Raw genomic sequence first — 19,051 nt, 5'->3', positions numbered from 1 at the left:
GCCCGATCACCTTCGATCGAAGGGACCATCCCACCAGCATCCGTCACGGCGGATTCGCCGCACTGGTGCTAGACCCAATTATCGACGGATTTCACCTTACCAGAGTCCTAATGGACGACGGCAGTAGCCTGAACCTGCTTTACCAGGACACAGTGTGAAAAATGGGCATCGATCCTTCAAGGATTAAACCCACAAAGACAACCTTCAAAGGTGTCATACCAGGGGTAGAAGCCAGCTGTACAGGCTCGGTCACACTCGACGTGGTCTTCGGATCCCCGGATAACTTCCGGAGCGAGGAGTTAATCTTCGACATAGTCCCATTCCGCAGCGGCTATCACGCCCTGCTCAGACGAACCGCATTTGCCAAATTCAATGCGGTGCCGCACTATGCATATCTCAAGCTCAAGATGCCAGGACCTCGCGAAGTCATCACGGTAAACGGAAACACCGAACGCTCTCTCCGAACGGAGGAGCACACGGCGGCCCTGGAAGCGGAAGTACATAGTAGCCTCTCAAGGCAGTTCTCCAATCCAGGTGCCAAACATCCGGACAACGTCAAGCGAGCCCAAAGTAACCTACAACAAATCCGGATGGCACGTTCCGAGCAAGCATAGCAGTGCGGCCCCAACCCCAGCCCCCGTCAAACGGCGATACTGGTACCACACGTACATAATTACGCCTTAGAGATACCATGGGCATAAGGGGAGGGGCACAACAACGGCACGCCCAGAATGCGGCTCAACCGCACTAAGGGGCTCCCTATTTTGCCGTTTTCCTTTTCACACACTTTCAGGACCCAACTATTCGGAAGGCCTGTCCGACAATACTCTCGCCGAACCCACGATGCAATAGCCAGGGAGGAAGCAAGCCACGTCAAAAGTCCAGGTGGTCTCTATAACGAGTTTAATACCTGTTTCTCTTACAATCCTGCAGCTTGCCCCTGGAGGGGAATATGTCAAATACTCCCATCTCTTGCTTACCGCACTTTTTGTATCGTTCTGCTTTCACAGCAGCCCTTTTTTAATGAACAATATATAGCTCTTACCTATTATTGTACTTATCTATTTTTATATACAAATATGTTCAGTCATGACATTCTGCAATCGTACACTTTGGTACGGATGATACACCAGGGGCTTACAACACCCCATAACATGGTGTGAGAAGACCGAACACTCTAACAAGTGCGGCACCCCGAACTTATAGCACTATATGCATCGGCTCCGAATCATGTCTTTGGTCAATAGTTGGGTTTTCCCGGCACCCATGTTTTGGTACCTTACGTTCCGCATTGTTGGCTAAGGTAGCGCTGGGAGAACTACTACGATTGTGCCCCAGTTGAGCTGGGTTAACACCTCAGTAGAGAAATCTAAAACTGACTGTCATGATAGTGCGAGAGACTGGTCGCTGTTCGCGAGGTTTCTTCGGGTCCTTAAAGACTTATGCCGCTTCGAGCGAGGAACCGTACTTATCTGGCCTAGGCGTGGATAGCGCCCCGAACTCGGTCTTCCGAATACTAGGGGCTTCGCTGAAATTTAAAATTATAGAATTCTATGGCTAAGTGAGAGTGATAAAGCATTATAAGTCCGACGGCCTGGTTCGTTGTGCTGAACGCCTCCCTAGATGGACCCAAGAATGGGAACAAGAGCGCTCAGGTTTATCCCGAACACCCCAGCACTCATGGCATGGGGGTCGAAGCCGACGACTTGCATCTCTCAGATTTGATAAACGGCCGCACAGAAGGTAATATTTTAAATTAACAAGCGTTGCTTAACGCATATGAACAAAGCTTCAGCGTACATGATAACAAATGCGAGTTTACTCAAAAAATTACATCTTTGGAGCACTCATCCGCTATGTGGCGGGCACCCTTCAGAACGCCATTATAATACATCTCGGGCGTAGGATACTCCTTGCCCGGTGGTGGTGCGTTCGTCAACAGCTTCTCCGCGTCTAGCTTGCCCCAGTGCACCTTAGCACGGGCAAGGGCCCGACAGGCACCTTCAATACAAACGGAGCGCTTGACGACCTCAATCCACGGACACACGTCCACCAGCCGCCGCACCAGACCGAAGTAGCTCCCAGGCATGACTTCTCCAGGCCACAGCCGAGCTATGAGGCCCTTCATGGCCTGTTCGGCCACCTTGTGGAGCTCGACCAGCTGCTTCAGCTGGTCGCTCAGGGGCATCGGATGTTCGGCCTCAGCATACTGAGACCAGAACACTTTTTCCGTCGAGCTCCCCTCTTCGGCTCGGTAGTATGCGGCGGCATCAGACACACTACGGGGCAGATCGGCAAACGCTCCAGGAGAGCTCCGGATTCGGGTAAGTAGCAGATAATTAACTTTTATATTTTTGCTTTGCATAAAGAATGCCTTACCTGCCGCTATCTTCTTCATCGCCTCGATCTCCTGATGGGCCTTCTGGGCTTCGGCCTTCGCGGTCTTGGCACTCTCAAGAGCTAAGGTAAGCTTGGACTCTCGAGTCTTCAAGTCACGCTCCAAACTCTCCTGTTTTTCCACGAGAGCCTGGAGCTCTTGCCGCACCTCTGCCACCCGCGCCTCCTGCTTCTCTCGCTCGGTGCGCTCCAAGGCTGCACTCTTTTTGGCCTTCGAGACTGCCTCTTTCAGGGTCGCCACCTCGGTCGTGGCTCCTGCAACATTAACTATGGTCCTGTTATTATGTTGCAACCAAGTATTTCTATATACATTTACAGCAGGTACTATGTACCCTCTTTATCCTCGAGCTGCTTCTTGGCATGGCCGAGCTCGCTCTCGGACCGCTCGAGGTTTTCCTTCAAGGCATTGACCTCCGCAGTCAGTGCGGCAGAGGTCAGCAGCGCAGCCTGCATTCCCATATTGACATATTTCTATTAGACTCCTGCGTATATCTTTTGAGATCCTCAGTTCGGTTTTTCTTTCCGAACACCGAACTGAGCATCAGGGGCTACTATCTATGCGGTAACATTTTTTATATATGTTTTTGAACACATACCTCAAAGCCCGTTAACGGGCTTGTGCAGGCTTCCGTCAGCCTGCTCTTGGCAGACTGAACCTTCTGAATCACCGCACTCATAACAGTGCGGTGTTCTTTGTCGATGGAGGCGCCGTTAAGCGCCTCCAACAAATTGTCCGGCGCCTCCGGGTGGACGGAAGTCGCCGACGTCGCGGGCTTGCCCTTCTTATGAAGGCGCCGCCTGTAGGACTCTGGAACCACTGATGGTTCCGGAGCAGTGTCCGGCCCGGGGCCGGACTTTACCCCCTTTGGGCTTGGAGTCCGGAAGGTCTCCTTGTGGCGCTTCCAGGACCACCTCCTCCTGGTTTTGTCCCCTACGGGACTCCACCTCAGCATCGTCTGTAGGGAGAGGGGAGGAGGCCGTCGGAAGTGAAGCGCTATTCACATCCGACGAATTCAGAGATCCGCTCGATGAATCGCCAAGCTGAGCTCTGGGTGGACTGCGTGATTAGCTTCGGCGTTAAAAGCTATCAAATAATAAAGGAGTGCAATAAGTCATTCGGGTAGCCGGACACTTACGATGTTGCCAGGGGCTTGACCCTGGATGGCCAGTCCTCCCCGCTGTCTTCGGCGTCGGGGGCGTAGTCCAGCAGAAGGGTCTTCCCCTTCTTGGACCCTCCAGCTTCCCCAGTTGGGGCGGCCTTTCTCTTCTTTCCTCCCCCCGTTGGAGGGGGAGAGGCATCTTCTTCTTCCTCCTCCTCCTCGTCTTCGGAGGTGGCGGGTGCGTTGGGGCCGTCGGGCAAATCCGATGACACCGGGCGCCGGGAACTCTTTCGGGTCCCCGTGGCCTTCTCCTTGGCCTTCTTCTCCGGCACCACGTGAGGTGCCGGAACCAGTAGCTTCGCTAAGTGTGCGTCTACTGGGCCTTCGGGCAAAGGGGCCGGACAGTCGAACTATCCGGATGTCCTCTTCCAGTCCTGTCAAAGGAAGGGAATTTTAGATCCCACATAAAGTCACACTATGAAATTCGGGTATCCCGTAAGGGACTAAATGTAACCTTACTTCGGAGGCTTGACGTTTGGTGCAGAATCCGTGATCCTCGGTGACGGGAGGGGAGACCTCGAAACTCTTGAAAAGCACCTTCCAGGCGTCCTCGTGCTTTGTTTCGAAGAGCCGGGATAGAGTCTGGTGCCGGGCCGGGTTGAACTCCCACAAATTGAAGTCCCGTCATTGACACGGGAGGATCTGGCGGAAGAGCATGACCTGGACCACGTTGACGAGCTTGACCTTCTTGGTCACCAGGTCTCAGACGCAGGTTTGGAGTCTGGTCACCTCTTCCGGATTGCCCCACGACAGGCCCGTCTCTTTCCAAGATGTGAGCCGGGTGGGGATGGCGGATCGAAATTCGGGGGCCGCTGCCCATTCAGGGTCACGCGGCTCGGTGATATAAAACCACCCCGATTGCCACCCTTTGATGGTTTCCACGAAGGCACCCTCGAGCCAGGTGACATTGGCTATCTTTCCCACCATGGCGCCTCCGCATTCCATGTGTCGGCCTTGCACGACCTTCGGCTTGACGCTGAAGATCTTCAGCCATAGGCCAAAGTGGGGCTGGATGCGGAAGAAGGCCTCGCACACGACGATAAACGCCGAGATATTGAGGATGAAGTTCGAGGCCAGATTGTGGAAGTACAGGCCGTAGTAGAACATGAGCCCCTGGACGAACAGGTGAAGAGGAAAACCCAGTCCGCGTAGGAAATGGGGAAGAAAAACAACCCTCACATGGGGCCTGGGGGTGGGGATGAGTTGCCCCACATCTCGGAGCCGGTGCACGATGTCGTTAGACAAGTATCTGGCCTTCCTCAGGTTTTTGATTTGTCCCTCCGTGACGGAGGAGGCCATCCATCTACCTCCCGCTCCAGACATGGTTGGAGAAGGTTGAGGTGCGAAGTGCGGGCTTGGGCGCTGGAGCTCGAGCGCGCAAGGATGAATAAGCAGAGGAGGAAGAGGGCGTGAATGGAAAGAGCGGATTCTTATCCCCTTATATGGGCGGCCAAAACTACGAGCCCCCCACCGGCCTAATAAAACTCGCTTATCTCCCAAGCGCCGCGGTTAATGGCGCGGTTGGGTTACCCACACGCGTATTGATGAGAATCCCAGAATAAGGGGACACGATCTCTGCTTTGACAAGACGTGCCAAGGAAACCGCCTCGCTAAACGCGCTGAGGTGGAACAATAAAATGAATAAAATCCTGGCCGTGGCATGATGTCACGCCGCGGAATACGTCAGCAGATCCGATTGATACAAATATTATTATCTCTACGATGGAATGTGGGACTTATTTTGCAGAGCCGGACACTACCCTGGTGTTCAATATCTTCTATGAAATATTCAGAGGAGGAACCCGCCTTGCAATGCCGAAGACAACTTGCACGCCGGACTCATCGTCATTGAAGCCTGGTTAAGGGGCTACTGAGGGAGTCCTGGATTAGGGGGTGTCCAGATGGCCGGACTAAGACCTTTGGCCGGACTCCCAGACTATGAAGATACAAGACTGAAGACTCCGTCCCGTGTCTGGATGGGACTTTCCTTGGCGTGGAAGGCAAGCTTGGCGATACGATATGAAGATATCCTCCCATTGTAACCGACTCTGTGTAACCCTAGCCCTCTCTGGTGTCTATATAAACCGGAGAGTTTTAGTCCGTAGGACGAACAACAATCATACCATAGGCTAGATTCTAGGGCTTAGCCACTCCGATCTCGTGGTAGATCTACTCTTGTACTACCCATATCATCAATATTAATCAAACAGGAGTAGGGTTTTACCTCCATCGAGAGGGCCCGAACCAGGGTAAAAACATCGTGTCCTTGTCTCCTGTTACCATCTGCCTAGACGCACAGTTCGGGACCCCCTACCCGAGATCCGTCGGTTTTGACACCGACAGTCCCCGCAAAAGTAGTGTCTTAAATCATAGAACAACTGTTTCTTTTGTTGGTATGTGAAGCTAGGGGGTATATATTTAGTAACGATATAATTAGCATAGTTAGCATACAAAGGAGTGTTCTGAGAAACATTTATTGTAGCTAGTTGTTCATCAGGGAAACTATCATCAATAGGTAGTGGGTCATCAGAATATTTCCCAACCTAGACAAGTTATCTGCTATGGGGTTCTCAGCTCCTTTCCTATCAGTGATATGTAAATCAAATTATTTTAGCAAGAGAACCCATCTAATGAGTCTAGTTTTAGAATCCTTCTTTTCCATAAGATATTTTATAGCAACATGACCAGTGTGAACAATTACTTTGGAATCAACAATGTTAGATTTGAATTTATCACAAGCAAATACAACTGCTAAAAATTCTTTTTCAGTAGTAGCATAATTTCTTTGGGCATTGTCTAGAGTTTTGCTAACATAATGGATAACGTTTAATTTCTTATCAACTCTTTGTCCTGGAACAATGCCAACAACATAATCACTAGCATCACACATAATTTCAAAAGGCAAGTTCCAGGAGGTTGAACAATAGGTGCAGAAGTTAAGGCTTTCTTAAGTGTTTCAAACGCTTCTGCACAATCATCATCAAAAAAATGGAACATCCTTTCGTAAGAGATTTGTAAGAGGCCTAGAAATTTTAGAGAAGTCTTTAATAAACCTCCTATAGAAACCAGCATGACCAATGTCTTTAGGACACACTACTGCAGGATGCTGCTAACGCGACACTACAATCAGAGAACCTTCGACAAAACTATGTGCATGCATTAATCGCAAAAGGTGATGTAAAAACCCATCAAAAATATGCAAAACGTTTGTGATGGTGGATAGATCAAACACGGTTCAAATATTAGATGCGTGTGCAATGCGGAGCATACGGTTGATCAACAGAAATAGGCAGCTAGATCAAGGTGTGTGCGATATACGGCATACAGTTCACCCTAATAAACTGTTTGTGATGAGGCGGAACAACAGAAACGGGCAGCCAGATGAAGGTGTGTGCTAAATATGACATACAGTTCACACGGATGAACTGTTTGTGATTAGGCAACACAAAAGAAATGGTCAGCCCGATGAATGAGTGTGCGATATACGACATACAGTTCACTCGGATGAACTGTTTGTGTTGAGCCAAGAGAACAGAAATGGTTCAACTTAATAAGATGTGTGTGATATGTGGCAAACAGGTCTGCAATCGGAATGTGTGGGAAGACCGACAACAACACAGATGATTCATGTTAACAAGCCGTGTGTGTTGTGAGCAAACCATTGCTGCTATACAATTGTGAGTGATTGATGAAAACATCACCGACGGGTTCCATTGTTTAGTCCGTGTGCAATGTGATTTGCTCTGTCTACACAACATCTACGCTCTGTCCACAAAGCATCAACATATGTACTTAAAAAGACAGCATTGCATAACCAAATTAAGCATGGAATTACACAAGTGACTACACACATAACATTTCCACACACCAAAGTAAGCAATTACATGCATACTAAACTACGATAAACGAGGATCGAATCATCTACTTCTTGTTGCGATGACGCTTTCCATTGCTCTGCTTCTGGCTGGATCCCTGGCCGTTTTGAGGAAGGAGGCACTTCCTCATGTCAACGATCCGCCTATACATCTCGTAGCTTGTGTACACCTCCTTGGACGCGTACATGACATGAGCTTTGTCGAGTTTCTCCATCCAAGTCGAGTGCCAGGCACGCTTGTCCTTGTTGCAGGAATCCTTCATGTCTCTATAGTAGGGATTGATGATGGCCTCAGCGAGGTGAACGAGTGAGTCCTTCTCATGCTCGTTGTTGCCCCCGGATCTTGTATTGGCCTTGGATGTCGACAAGATTCTGGCAGGCGATGGCTGAATTCTTGAGAACCTTTACATCGTTGGTGATGTCCACCATAGTCAACATGTAGTGGGGTTGTTGACAAACCTGGCGAAATTCTCACACGGCCTTGTGGCCAGGCAATAGTGGTAGACGAGGACATGATTGCGCATGCACATCTGGGTGACAGCGACCTTGGGACGAGACCCAACACGAGCGCAGGTATACTCGAGGTTGAACCCGACCACCTTGTACTTCTCCTCAGCAAGCAACAACTCCATGATGTGGATGGACTGCTCCACCCAGACCGGGTTGCTGGTGTACACCACCGAGAGCTCCATGAACCTTCTATGAGTGTCCACCACGGCATGCATGGTGAACTGTTGCTCGTTGTCGGCAGCCGCTCGGAGCGCCATTGGAGCTCGCAGGATGCCCTCTAAGAATTTCTCATGGTGGTGTGCTTCTTGCAATAATGGGGCGCGATCGAAAGGTTGAAGAGACACAAGGGTCAAATGGCTGCTGTAATAAATGGGGGGCGACCGGCCTATAATCGTCACGTCTTGTCACCACGTTCATAGCGGAGGATTTGAGTGCATGCTTGAGAACACCGCATGTGTTTCGTTTGACCATGCATGGGCTCAAAGAGGCACCAAATGTATCGTTGGTGAGCCTGTTCCCGTGCAACCGCACAAGCTTCCTTCCCGTCTAGTTTGGCTATGTGTCGGCTAGAAGAGGGACAAATCATGGGCGTGTATTGGCAAAAAGCTTTTGTAAAAACAATGTGTGTGGAATGACTTCGGTCATAAGTTTACCCGTGGGTGATGAGGTCAAAGTTACATAGAAGGGTAATGATGGACACTCGAGTGCAATAATAAATTATGCGCTCTATAGAGCACACAGTTGAAGAAACCAACTATGTGCAATAATGTCGAAGATCGCAGTTGAGTTAGATATACAGATCATGTGCTATGAGATCGACAAGGTAAACACATTTGAGAATGGTTAATAAAATCTAAGTCCATTGCATATTAAGGTCAAAATAATGCTACCAATATACGAGTCTCATACGATGCCATTTCAATGATTGTACCACCAAAGCTCGAAATATTACAATGTTCAAATTCTAGAGTTGTATGGCTCAAATACGAAGATTACAAGGTTCGAATTGATATTAGAAATGAAATTCGGCTCATCAGCTGCAAACGCCCGCCCTGATCCGCTGAACATGGATATAAGAGAGGTTCTAAAATATTACCACTTGTAAGGATGGTTTCAAAACCTCATGATTTTTGCAAAGGGGTCAGCCACTGAGAAGTCATGTATGGCGTTGACACAATGACTTCTGATTACTCTGTCATCTGAAGTTCCAAGATGAAATTTAGCATTTTTGGAGCCTATTTCATTCTGCCGCAGCCGCCGGCGCTGATCAACAAACCATTTATTTTTGCAAAATAAATGTAGGGCAAACCTCATTACCTTCAGCACCCTTGCTCTAACAACAAAGAACCTGGCGAATATAATCTCCGATAAGGTCCCTCGATAAGAGTTCAAAGTAATTTCTGAGAGATGCAGATCTACACATTCGATGTGATTGTTGTATTGTATCACATTATCCACCACCGGGCCTAATCTTGTCTGCAAAAGAAGAAAACATGTTAGTGCCTACATGCAGTTTTGAACACTACTAAAGGCCTATTTGTTTGCAGGATTTGTAAAATGCACTAATGTGCCATCTTCGATCTGACATGATTAACATGGGCATTTGATTACAATCTAGAAAAATGTAGCCTTCTTCATAAGAGGTTGGAGTGGATGAAAAGTTCCCTAAGAAAACTAGTACAGATTAATCCAAAGGAGAAATGCTTATGGATTGTAACCATATGGATCAAGCAACCAATATGGGGGGACATGTATGTACTGAAATCCTCCAAAAATCCTTCAGAAATCGTAGTACATTCTCATTGTAAACTTGGAAAAAGGTGTAAAAAAATTGAACCCCGTTATGGTTAACATTTAACAGGAAAGGAACATCACCTCGATATATAGCTTCTCCAGGCACGGAAAGCATCTCAGGAAACTAACAACTTGGTCCAGCTTGGGGCCGATAGAGTCTAGTGCCAAGACCTTAACTATGCATAGTTTCGGGGTCAAGCTTGTCGGAATCATTTTCTGCACGAGAAACGAACATACATCTTCAAAATTATAAATAATCTTAATTTCTAGAAGGAGAGGTAGAAGGTGGCTGTTGTACCTTAACGGGTGTGGATCCTATAACAACTTCAGAGTATTTGTCAGACGAGTAGCCCACCACCGTCAATTTTGGCACAGAAATGCATTGATTCTTGTTGGACCTTCTTGATCAACTACAAGTAATCTCTCAAGTGAAGGTGTGTCCTCAATGACCATACCATGGTACACATCTTGTGGTGTCTTGTAATGGAGATGATGTGGAAGCTACTCAACCCATTGACCGCCTGAGGACGAAGGTACTTGAGTGCAGTACAGCCATGAAGCAGGCACTCCATGTCACAATTTTGGAGGCAGGCGACGATGAGCTCGAGGTGCTTCAGTCGTGGTAGAATAAGAGCGGGCGTGTCATTAAGGGGGATGGCAGTTCCTTAACTTGGCGACATGCAGCATGGGCGTGAGGCGGAGTGCAGACATTGGCAGCGAGCGCATATGCCCATCATCAAAAGTGACCTCCTCGAGCTGATCTAGGGCGGTGGATCGGAACCACTCATAAAGCTTGACTCGCTCCTTGCCATTGGAATGGAACTTGCCCATGCTAAGGCCTTTGGTTGGGCCATGGTGACTGCCGAGGTTCTAGGAGAACGCATCCAAGATTTTGCGATTGCCATGGCAGAGCTCGTGGGTGTCAATGAGGTCGAGAGGGGTGGAGTGCCATAGGGGGCGCCACCACTGGGAAAGGACAGTTGTGCGCGCCCCATATTTGATTGGGAGGAGGGAGATGATGACTATCAACATATTATCGGGGAGGCTGTTGATGAAGTCTAGGCCTGCCGGAGTCACTTGGAGTTCTTGCTCGACCCGCCTCCACTTGTTGGCAGCCCCATTCTCCACCTCTGGAGTCTCCTCATTAGTGGATTTGGTATCCGCCCAGATGGTTTTGGTATCCGCCTCCGTCGGCCCTCATCCTGTCTATGATTCGGATGTGGTATGACAATTATGCCGACCAACATGACATAGATGTTTTTATCTAGGAGGTATGTGAACCGGAAATTCCAACCGACCCTCTTGTCGAGAGGTTAAATTTAGTTGAAAAAGAAAACTATTACTTGAAGAAAAAATTGAAAAGAATTGAGGAGGAGAAGATGAAATTGGAGTTGCATGTTGCGGATGTCGTCGATGATCACAAGATCAAGATGGATGCAATGCGCTTGAAGATTAGAAAGATTAGAAAATATGCCATTCATACTGAGGCTTGGTATCATTACGCCGTTGGATCAATTTTTACCTTAGTTGCGATTATGATCGCATTTGTTGTTGCATTGAAATGTTTTACATAGTTTCAATGTATGTTTTAATTAGATGCTCTAGAGAGCTATATGTTGTTCAATGAGAACTATGTATGAACTTTATGTATTTATTTTTTAAGTAATAACATTTGATCACTACTGTACTTTGGTTTTATTGTGATGATGAACTTCTATTAATTTGTTCACTTCTCTATTCATGATGTTCTGTAATGGTTTTTGACACACTTAATTATATATAATGCACGCAGATGAACCGACAATGGATGTACGGTGACAGACGCACCTCCGAGTACATGAAGGGCGTGCATAATTTTCTCGAAGTGGCTGAGGCAAACAAGCAGAATGGTTTTATGTGTTGTCCATGCCCTATCTGTGAGAATACGTGGTCTTAATGTAACCCAAAAACCCTTCACATCCACCTGCTTGAGAAGGGTTTCATGCCACACCATAATGTTTGGACCAAGCACGGAGAAAGAGGGGTTATGATGGAAGACAACGAAGAAGAAGAGGATGATGACAACTATCTGCCCCCTAACTACAGTGATACTGCAACGGGGGAAGCTGAAGATCAAGAGGAACCAGACGATGTGCCCGATGATGATCTTCGTCGGGTCATTGTTGATGCAAAGAGACAATGCCAAAGTGAAAGGGAGAAGTTGAAGTTCGATCGCATGTTAGAGGATCACAAAAAAGGGTTGTACCCAAATTGATAAGATGGCAACACAAAGCTCGGTACCACACTGGAATTGCTACAATGGAAGACAGACAATGGTGTATCTGATAATGGATTTGAGAAGCTACTGAAAATATTGAAGAATAAGCTTCCATAACGAATTGCCTGATAGTACGTACGGAGCAAAGAAGGTTCTATGCCCTCTAGGATTGGAGGTGCAGAAGATACATGCATGCCCTAATGACTACATCCTCTACCGCAGTGCGTACAAGGATTTGAACGCATGCCTGGTATGCAGTGTGTTGTGGTATAAGATCATATGAGATGACCCTGGTGATGTTGACAGCGAGCGCCCCAGGAAGAGGGTTCCTGCCAAGATGATGTGGTATGCTCGTATAATACCATGGTTGCAGAAACAAAGAGCATGCCAAGTTGATGTGATGGCACAAAGAGGACCGTAAGAAAGATGAGAAGTTGAGAGCACCCGCTGACGGGTCGCAGTTGAGAAAAATCGAGAGAACATGGGGGGACTTTGCAGGTGATGCAAGGAACATATGGGTTGGTTTAAGCGCAGATGGCATTAATCCTTTTGGGGAGCAGAGCAGCAACCATAGCACCTGGCCCGTGACTCTATGTATGTATAACCTTCCTCCTTGGTTGTACATGAAGCGAAAGTTCATTATGATGCCAGTGCTCATCCAAGGCCCTAAGCAACCCGATAACGACATTGATGTGTACCTAAGGCCATTAGTTGGAGAACTTTTATAGCTGTGGAATGTAAAAGGTGTACGTGTGTGGGATGAGCACAAACAACAGGAATTTGACCTACATGACTTGCTATTTGTAACCATCAATGATTGGTCTTCTCTCAGTAACCTTTTAGGACAGACAAACAAGGGATACCACGTGTGCACACACTATTTAGATGACACCGAAAGTATATATTTGGACGAATGCAGGAAGAATGTGTACCTGGGACATCATTGATTTCTTCCGACTAGCCATCAATGTCGAAAGAAAGGCAAGCATTTCAACAGATCACCAGAAGAAGCCCGTCGTCCGTACTGGTGATCACATACTTGCTATGGTCAATGATTTACAAGTAATCTTTGCAAAGGGTCCCAGCGGACTATCTATTCTGAATGATGCTGAGGGACACGCACCCATGTGGAAGAAGAAATCTATATTTTGGGACCTACCCTATTGGAAAGACCTAGAGGTACGCTCTATAATCAACGTGATGCACGTGATGAAGAATCTTTGTGTGAACCTGCTAGGCTTCTTGGGCGTGTATGGGAAGACAAGAGATACACCGGAGGCATGGGAGGACCAACAACGTGTGCACGAAAAGACGACATGCCTCCAAAGCAGTATGATGGTCCTGCTAGCTACGCTCTTACCAAATAAGAGAAGGAAATCTTATTTGAATGCCTGCTTAGTATGAAGGTCCCGTCTGGCTTCTCGTCGAATATAAAGGGAATAATAAATATGTCAGAGAAAAAGTTCCAGAACCTAAAGTCTCATGACTGCCACGTGAGTATGACACAACTGCTTCCGATTGCATTGAGGGGGCTTCTACCGGAAAATGTTCGATTAGCCATTGTGAAGCTATGTGCATTCCTCAATGCAGTCTCTCAAAAGGTAATCGATCTAGAAATGTTAATGTCGGTGTCAAAACCGGCGGATCTCGGGTAGGGGGTCCCGAACTGTGCGTCTAGGCAGATGGTAACAGGAGACAAGGGACACGATGTTTTACCCAGGTTCGGGCCCTCTTGATGGAGGTAAAACCCTACGTCCTGCTTGATTGATATTGATGATGTGGGTATTACAAGAGTAGATCTACCACGAGATCAAGGAGGCTAAACCCTAGAAGCTAGCCTATGGTATGATTGTTGTTTGTCCTATGGACTAAAGCCATCTGGTTTATATAGACACCGGAGAGGGCTAGGGTTACACAGAGTCGGTTACAATGGTAGGAGATCTACATATCCGTATCGCCAAGCTTGTCTTCCACGCCAAGGAAAGTCCCATCTGGACACGGGACGAAGTCTTCAATCTTGTATCTTCATAGTCTTGGAGTACGGCCGATGATGATAGTTCGGCTATCCGGACACCCCCTAGTCCGGGACTCCCTCAGTAGGCCCTGAACCAGGCTTCAATGATGACGAGTTCGGCGTGCATATTGTCTTCGGCATTCCAAGGCGGGTTCCTCCTCCGAAGAATTTATAGAAGATTGTGAACACCAGGATAGTGTCCGGCTCTGCAAAATAAATTCCACATACCACCGTAGAGAGAATAATATTTACACAAGTTCCATCTGCTGATGTATTTTGTGGCGTGACATCACACCGCAACCAAGCCTTTACTCGAGTCGTTTTTATTATACCACCTCCGCGCGTTTAGCGAAGCGGTTTCCTTGGCAAGTCTTGTCGAAGCAGAGATCGTGTTCCCCTTATTCCGGGATTCTCATCAATACGGACGTGGGTAACCCAACCGCGCCCGTTGCCACGCCCCCTCCATCGAAGGCGGGTTCCAAACGGTCACGGGGACGGCTCTTGGTATTCTCCCTCTTTATAATGAGACCAAAGCCCGTTCTTTTTCTTCAATCTTCAATCGAATCCGCCCCTCGCCCCGAGTTCCGACTCCCAGGGCTCCAGATTCGGGTACTTCAGTCCTTCGACAATGTCCGGCTCCGATCTACGAGGCCGGTGGATGCCCTCCTCCATCACGGCAGAGGACGTGCTAAAGCTGAGAGATGCCAGGTACTTAACCTACGAGATTTCGCATAGGTTGCCTGCCCAAGGGCAAGTTATTCCTACTCTCGAGCCCGGCGAGAGTGTCGTGTTTGTGTCTCACCTCCGTCGGGGTTTAGGCTTCCCGATGGATCCCTTCGTGAGGGGGCTCATGTTTTACTATGGGCTGGAATTCCATGATTTGGCTCCGGAGTCCATTGTCCACATCCCATCATTCATTGTCGTCTCCGAAGCCTTCCTCCGCACCACCCCTCACTTTGGCTTGTGGCTCAAAACCTTCAATGTGGAGCTGAAGATGATTGAGGGGCGTCAGGCAGAGTGCGGCGGGGCGGTTATAAGCAAGAGGGCCGATGCCCCATGGCCCGAGGGCTCTTTTCAGGAGGAGCTCGGCTTGTGGCAACATGAGTGGTTCTATATCACCGCTCCCAAGGGCAGCAGGCAGAGGCCGCCGCCCGCCTTTCGCCCGGGCCCTCCACAACGGCTGACGTCATGGGTCAACAAAGGGCTTGACTGGGGGCCGTCCAAAGACGTACCCCTATTGTAGGGCCGGATTCGAGACCTCCAAGAAAGGGAGATCAATCTGGTCGTAGTGGCACAGGTTATGCTGATTCGGCGCCTTCTGCCCTGCAAACGTCGCCCCCTTCGTCTGTGGGAATTTAACCCGGAGGGACCACGAGCTCTCCAACACTTCATGGGTTTGACACCCGTGGAGATGTACAAACTGTTCTTCGGATCACAAGAGATGCGTCCGGACTTGACCGAGGATGCTGGCCTAAGCTGCAATCGCCCGGATATTCAAGTAAGTAGCCCTGTGTCCGGACACATTGTCCATTTATTTATCATGGGTTTGCCTTTTAACCAGCTATCCTTTGGACAGGAGTGGATAGCGCAAGCAAAACTGATACGGTGTCTGGCCCCCCTCCCTGAGACCACGCCGGATCCCGTGTTAATCAAAATGTTGGAGGTTGCACCTTCGGAGGAGGGCGAAGGGGGGCACAGGGAAACTACCACCTCTGCCAAGGAGGCTTTCAGTAAGGGGGGAATCGAGAGTCCCTCCCTCCAGGGGGAGAAGAGGACCGCTTCCGAAGACCCGGAGGCCAAGGCCTCAAAGCGGGGAAAGAAATCGCTGGAAGGTCCTGTGCCGGGAAGAGCCCCGGCCGCACAATCTCCCCAAAGGAATCAGCCCTCCAGCGAGCCATAAGTAAAAAAGGGGGGTTTGTAATAGGGGACATCCCTACTTTATTTCTAAGGTTAACCGAAGTTTTCACCTTGCAGTTCGGATCTCAGCCCTTCTCAGCAGAGCTCATCTTCGGGGGACCTTCGTCCGGAGATGATGGAGAGCGAAACGCCTCCATCTGCCACCCCGTCGGGTGGGGCGGACGACCCTGAGGTGTCATCACGGAGGGTCTCCCCGAGTCCGGCGGGGCCGGGGAGTTCGGCACCCACTGGAGTACGGCCGGTGGAGCTGCAGGATTTGCTCGAGAGGGCGTCTATCTCAGAAGATCACCGCACATTAATGAGTATGGTGATTAAAAGGATCTCATCCGCCGAGAGCGGGTTGTATGAGGCCGTTGGAAGTTTGCTGACGGGGTTTGAGGTACGCAAAAAATGACATACCTTTTGACAGTTTTGCACATGGAGTGCGCCCTGTATAGATAGTAGCCCCTGAGACTTGGTATGCTGTCGAAAGCGACAGCGTGTCGAGGATCATAATCTCAGTTATAGAATGTCGCCTTTCCTATGCAGGTGGCGGAACGTTCGGTGGCCAGCCGGACTGATGGAGTTGCCGAGCTGAAGCGGCAACTCGACGTTGCGGATGCGGACATCGCGCTGGTCAATAAACGACTTGACGAGTTACAAGGTAGGTGGTTGCTCCATTGTCACTTAGTAAGGGAGCTGATGCCCGTTCCTTACAATTTGTATGCTTGATGCAGATGGTGCCGCTGCTGTGGAAGACCTTCGAGCAGAGCTTGCTCGAGCCAAGGAGCAAGCCAGGAAAAGTGATGCGGCTGCCTCGAAGGCAGCGGAAGAGCTAAAAGCCGAAAAGGCTGCTCACTGCCGAAGCAGGGAGGAGATGGCCGGAATGTCCGTGAAATTAAAAGATGCCACCGACCACTATGAGGTTCTTGAAAGAGAACGTCGAGCAGAGCAAGAGGACCTGAAGAAGGCCGCGCCGAAGCCAAGGATGCCCGTAGTGCGATGCGGGCTATGAAGGAGGAACTGCGTCAGGCCGGAGATATTGCAGCGGGAAAGCCCTTTCTACTGCGTAGGAAGTTCACGGATCCGAAGTATGCTCAGTTGGGCCAATTGTGTGGTGCGAAGGATCCTTATCTGGATTTGGCGGCGAGTGCGGCGGACGCAGTCGTGCACTTCCGAAGCCAGAAGGATCACGAAATGGAAGAGCTTTTCTGGTCTCAATTCCATAGTCCGGAGCGTCCACTTTCGTTGACCGATCGGTTGGCTGAGTGGGCTGAGCTGAATAGATTGTCCGGACTTGCCATGACGGATGTGGTGGCTCATCTGTGGCCAGAGAGGCCCAAGCCGGAGAGTTATTTTGGCTTGTTGCAACGATTCCTTGGGGCGGTGCCGCATATCGAGGCGATGAAGCGGTCGGCATGCATAGAGGGTGCACGGATGGCTCTCGCCCGTGTTAAGACATATTGGGCAGAGATGGATGCCACCGATGTTGCATCCTGGGGTTTGGACAAAAGCCGATTACCCGCCGAGCACTATTTTGAGGAAGTCCTGCAGGGCGCTCGTTTAATAGAGGAACAGTGCAAGAAAGATGTTATGTTCAAATGACATGTATGATTAGTGAGATCATGTTTATAATGTAATGGCTTTTTATACTTGTGCGTTCAAGTATTGAACTATCTCCTGTGCGGCCGTATATGTATGTATAACCTGAAAGATGGCAGTCTTTGGCTTCAGCCCCCACGCACATGGTGCGGGGGTGTTTGCAAAAAAAACGCTTTTTCACACTTAATCCAACGTCTTGGTCCTTTGAAGGAGGTGATAGCATAGCAAACTAGGCAACCGGACTATAATGCTTTATCACTTTCACTTAGCCATAGGAGCTCGATGGTGGGGCTACTATATAGCCCCTAGAGGCACCGCGCTCTCCGAACTCAGGGCGCGTATATGCCTGACCGGCGGTCCTTCGTCAAAGCGGAGGAATTCTAAACATTCCAGTAGTCGATCGAGTGGTTGACCAGTCTCTCGCTATATCATGACAGTCAGTTTTCGGCTTTCTCTACTGAGGTGCTCGCCCGGCCGAACCGAGGCACAATCGCAGTAGTTCTCCTGGTGCCACGTTAGCCGATGGAGCGGAATGTAAGGCAGCAAAACACAGGAGCCGGGCAAACCCAACATTTGACCAAAGACATGATTCAGAGCTGATTCATATAAGGCCTAACTCGAGACGCTGAACACTCCCTGAGGTATTCGGTCTTTATGATACCGGGCAGAACAATGCCCTAAGCCCCTAGTGTCCAGGTACGGGCGAGAACCTCTGACGCGGCCGATGCCAAAACGCCAGCCTCCTCCTCGGTTATGGTAGGAAACCGGGGGATGTGTATCAACAAGAGACAGTAAGAAAGGTTTACGCAGGGTCTTAATCTGAAGAGAATCCTTGCAACGGGTCCCTGCTGCACATCTGCGCATGTGTCACCGTTGTGCTGTATCCTGGACGGGTGTAGCACGTGCTTCATCTGGAAAAGAGAAGAACTTAGTTTGGAAAAAATATCGTGCAAAAGATGTATTAAAATAAAGTATGATTTGGAAGATGAATGAAGTTGAGCTTTATTGGCTCTCATTGTTTATACGTGCAGCCCCTTGTAAAGAGGTATGTGGCTGGGAAGCCCCTTGTTTATTTATGCCGGACTTGCCTAACCGTGTCCGAGGTCTGAATGACCTATTCTCAGGGGCTTCGGCCAGCGAGGTCGGATTAGTGTGTGGCTGTCAAAGCAGTCTTATGTTTTCCGCGGTTCGAGGAACACTCGGAGTTACCCTTTAATGAGATTATGCCGCGTGGACCGGGCATTTTAAGCGTAAGGGACGCGTAATGCGGTATTGCGTTAAAGCGGGCGAAAGCTTCGCGTCCCAGTAGTGCTTGATGGCCACTTTTGAATGGGGCGATATGGAAAATGAGCTTCTCACGACGGAGGTTGTCGGATGAACCGAACACGACCTCTAGTAGTACAGAGCCTGTACAATTCGCGTAAAGGCCTGGCATCACTCCTTTGAAGGAAGTGCTGCTATGGTGAATTTTGGTAGGGTCTATCCCCATTCTGTGGATGGTGTCCTGGTATAGCAGGTTTATATCGTTGCCGCCATCCATTAGGACT

Source organism: Triticum aestivum, chromosome 2B (assembly GCF_018294505.1).
Source record: "Triticum aestivum cultivar Chinese Spring chromosome 2B, IWGSC CS RefSeq v2.1, whole genome shotgun sequence".
Lineage (NCBI taxonomy): Eukaryota > Viridiplantae > Streptophyta > Magnoliopsida > Poales > Poaceae > Triticum > Triticum aestivum.
Note: the sequence above shows the minus strand (reverse complement) of the source record.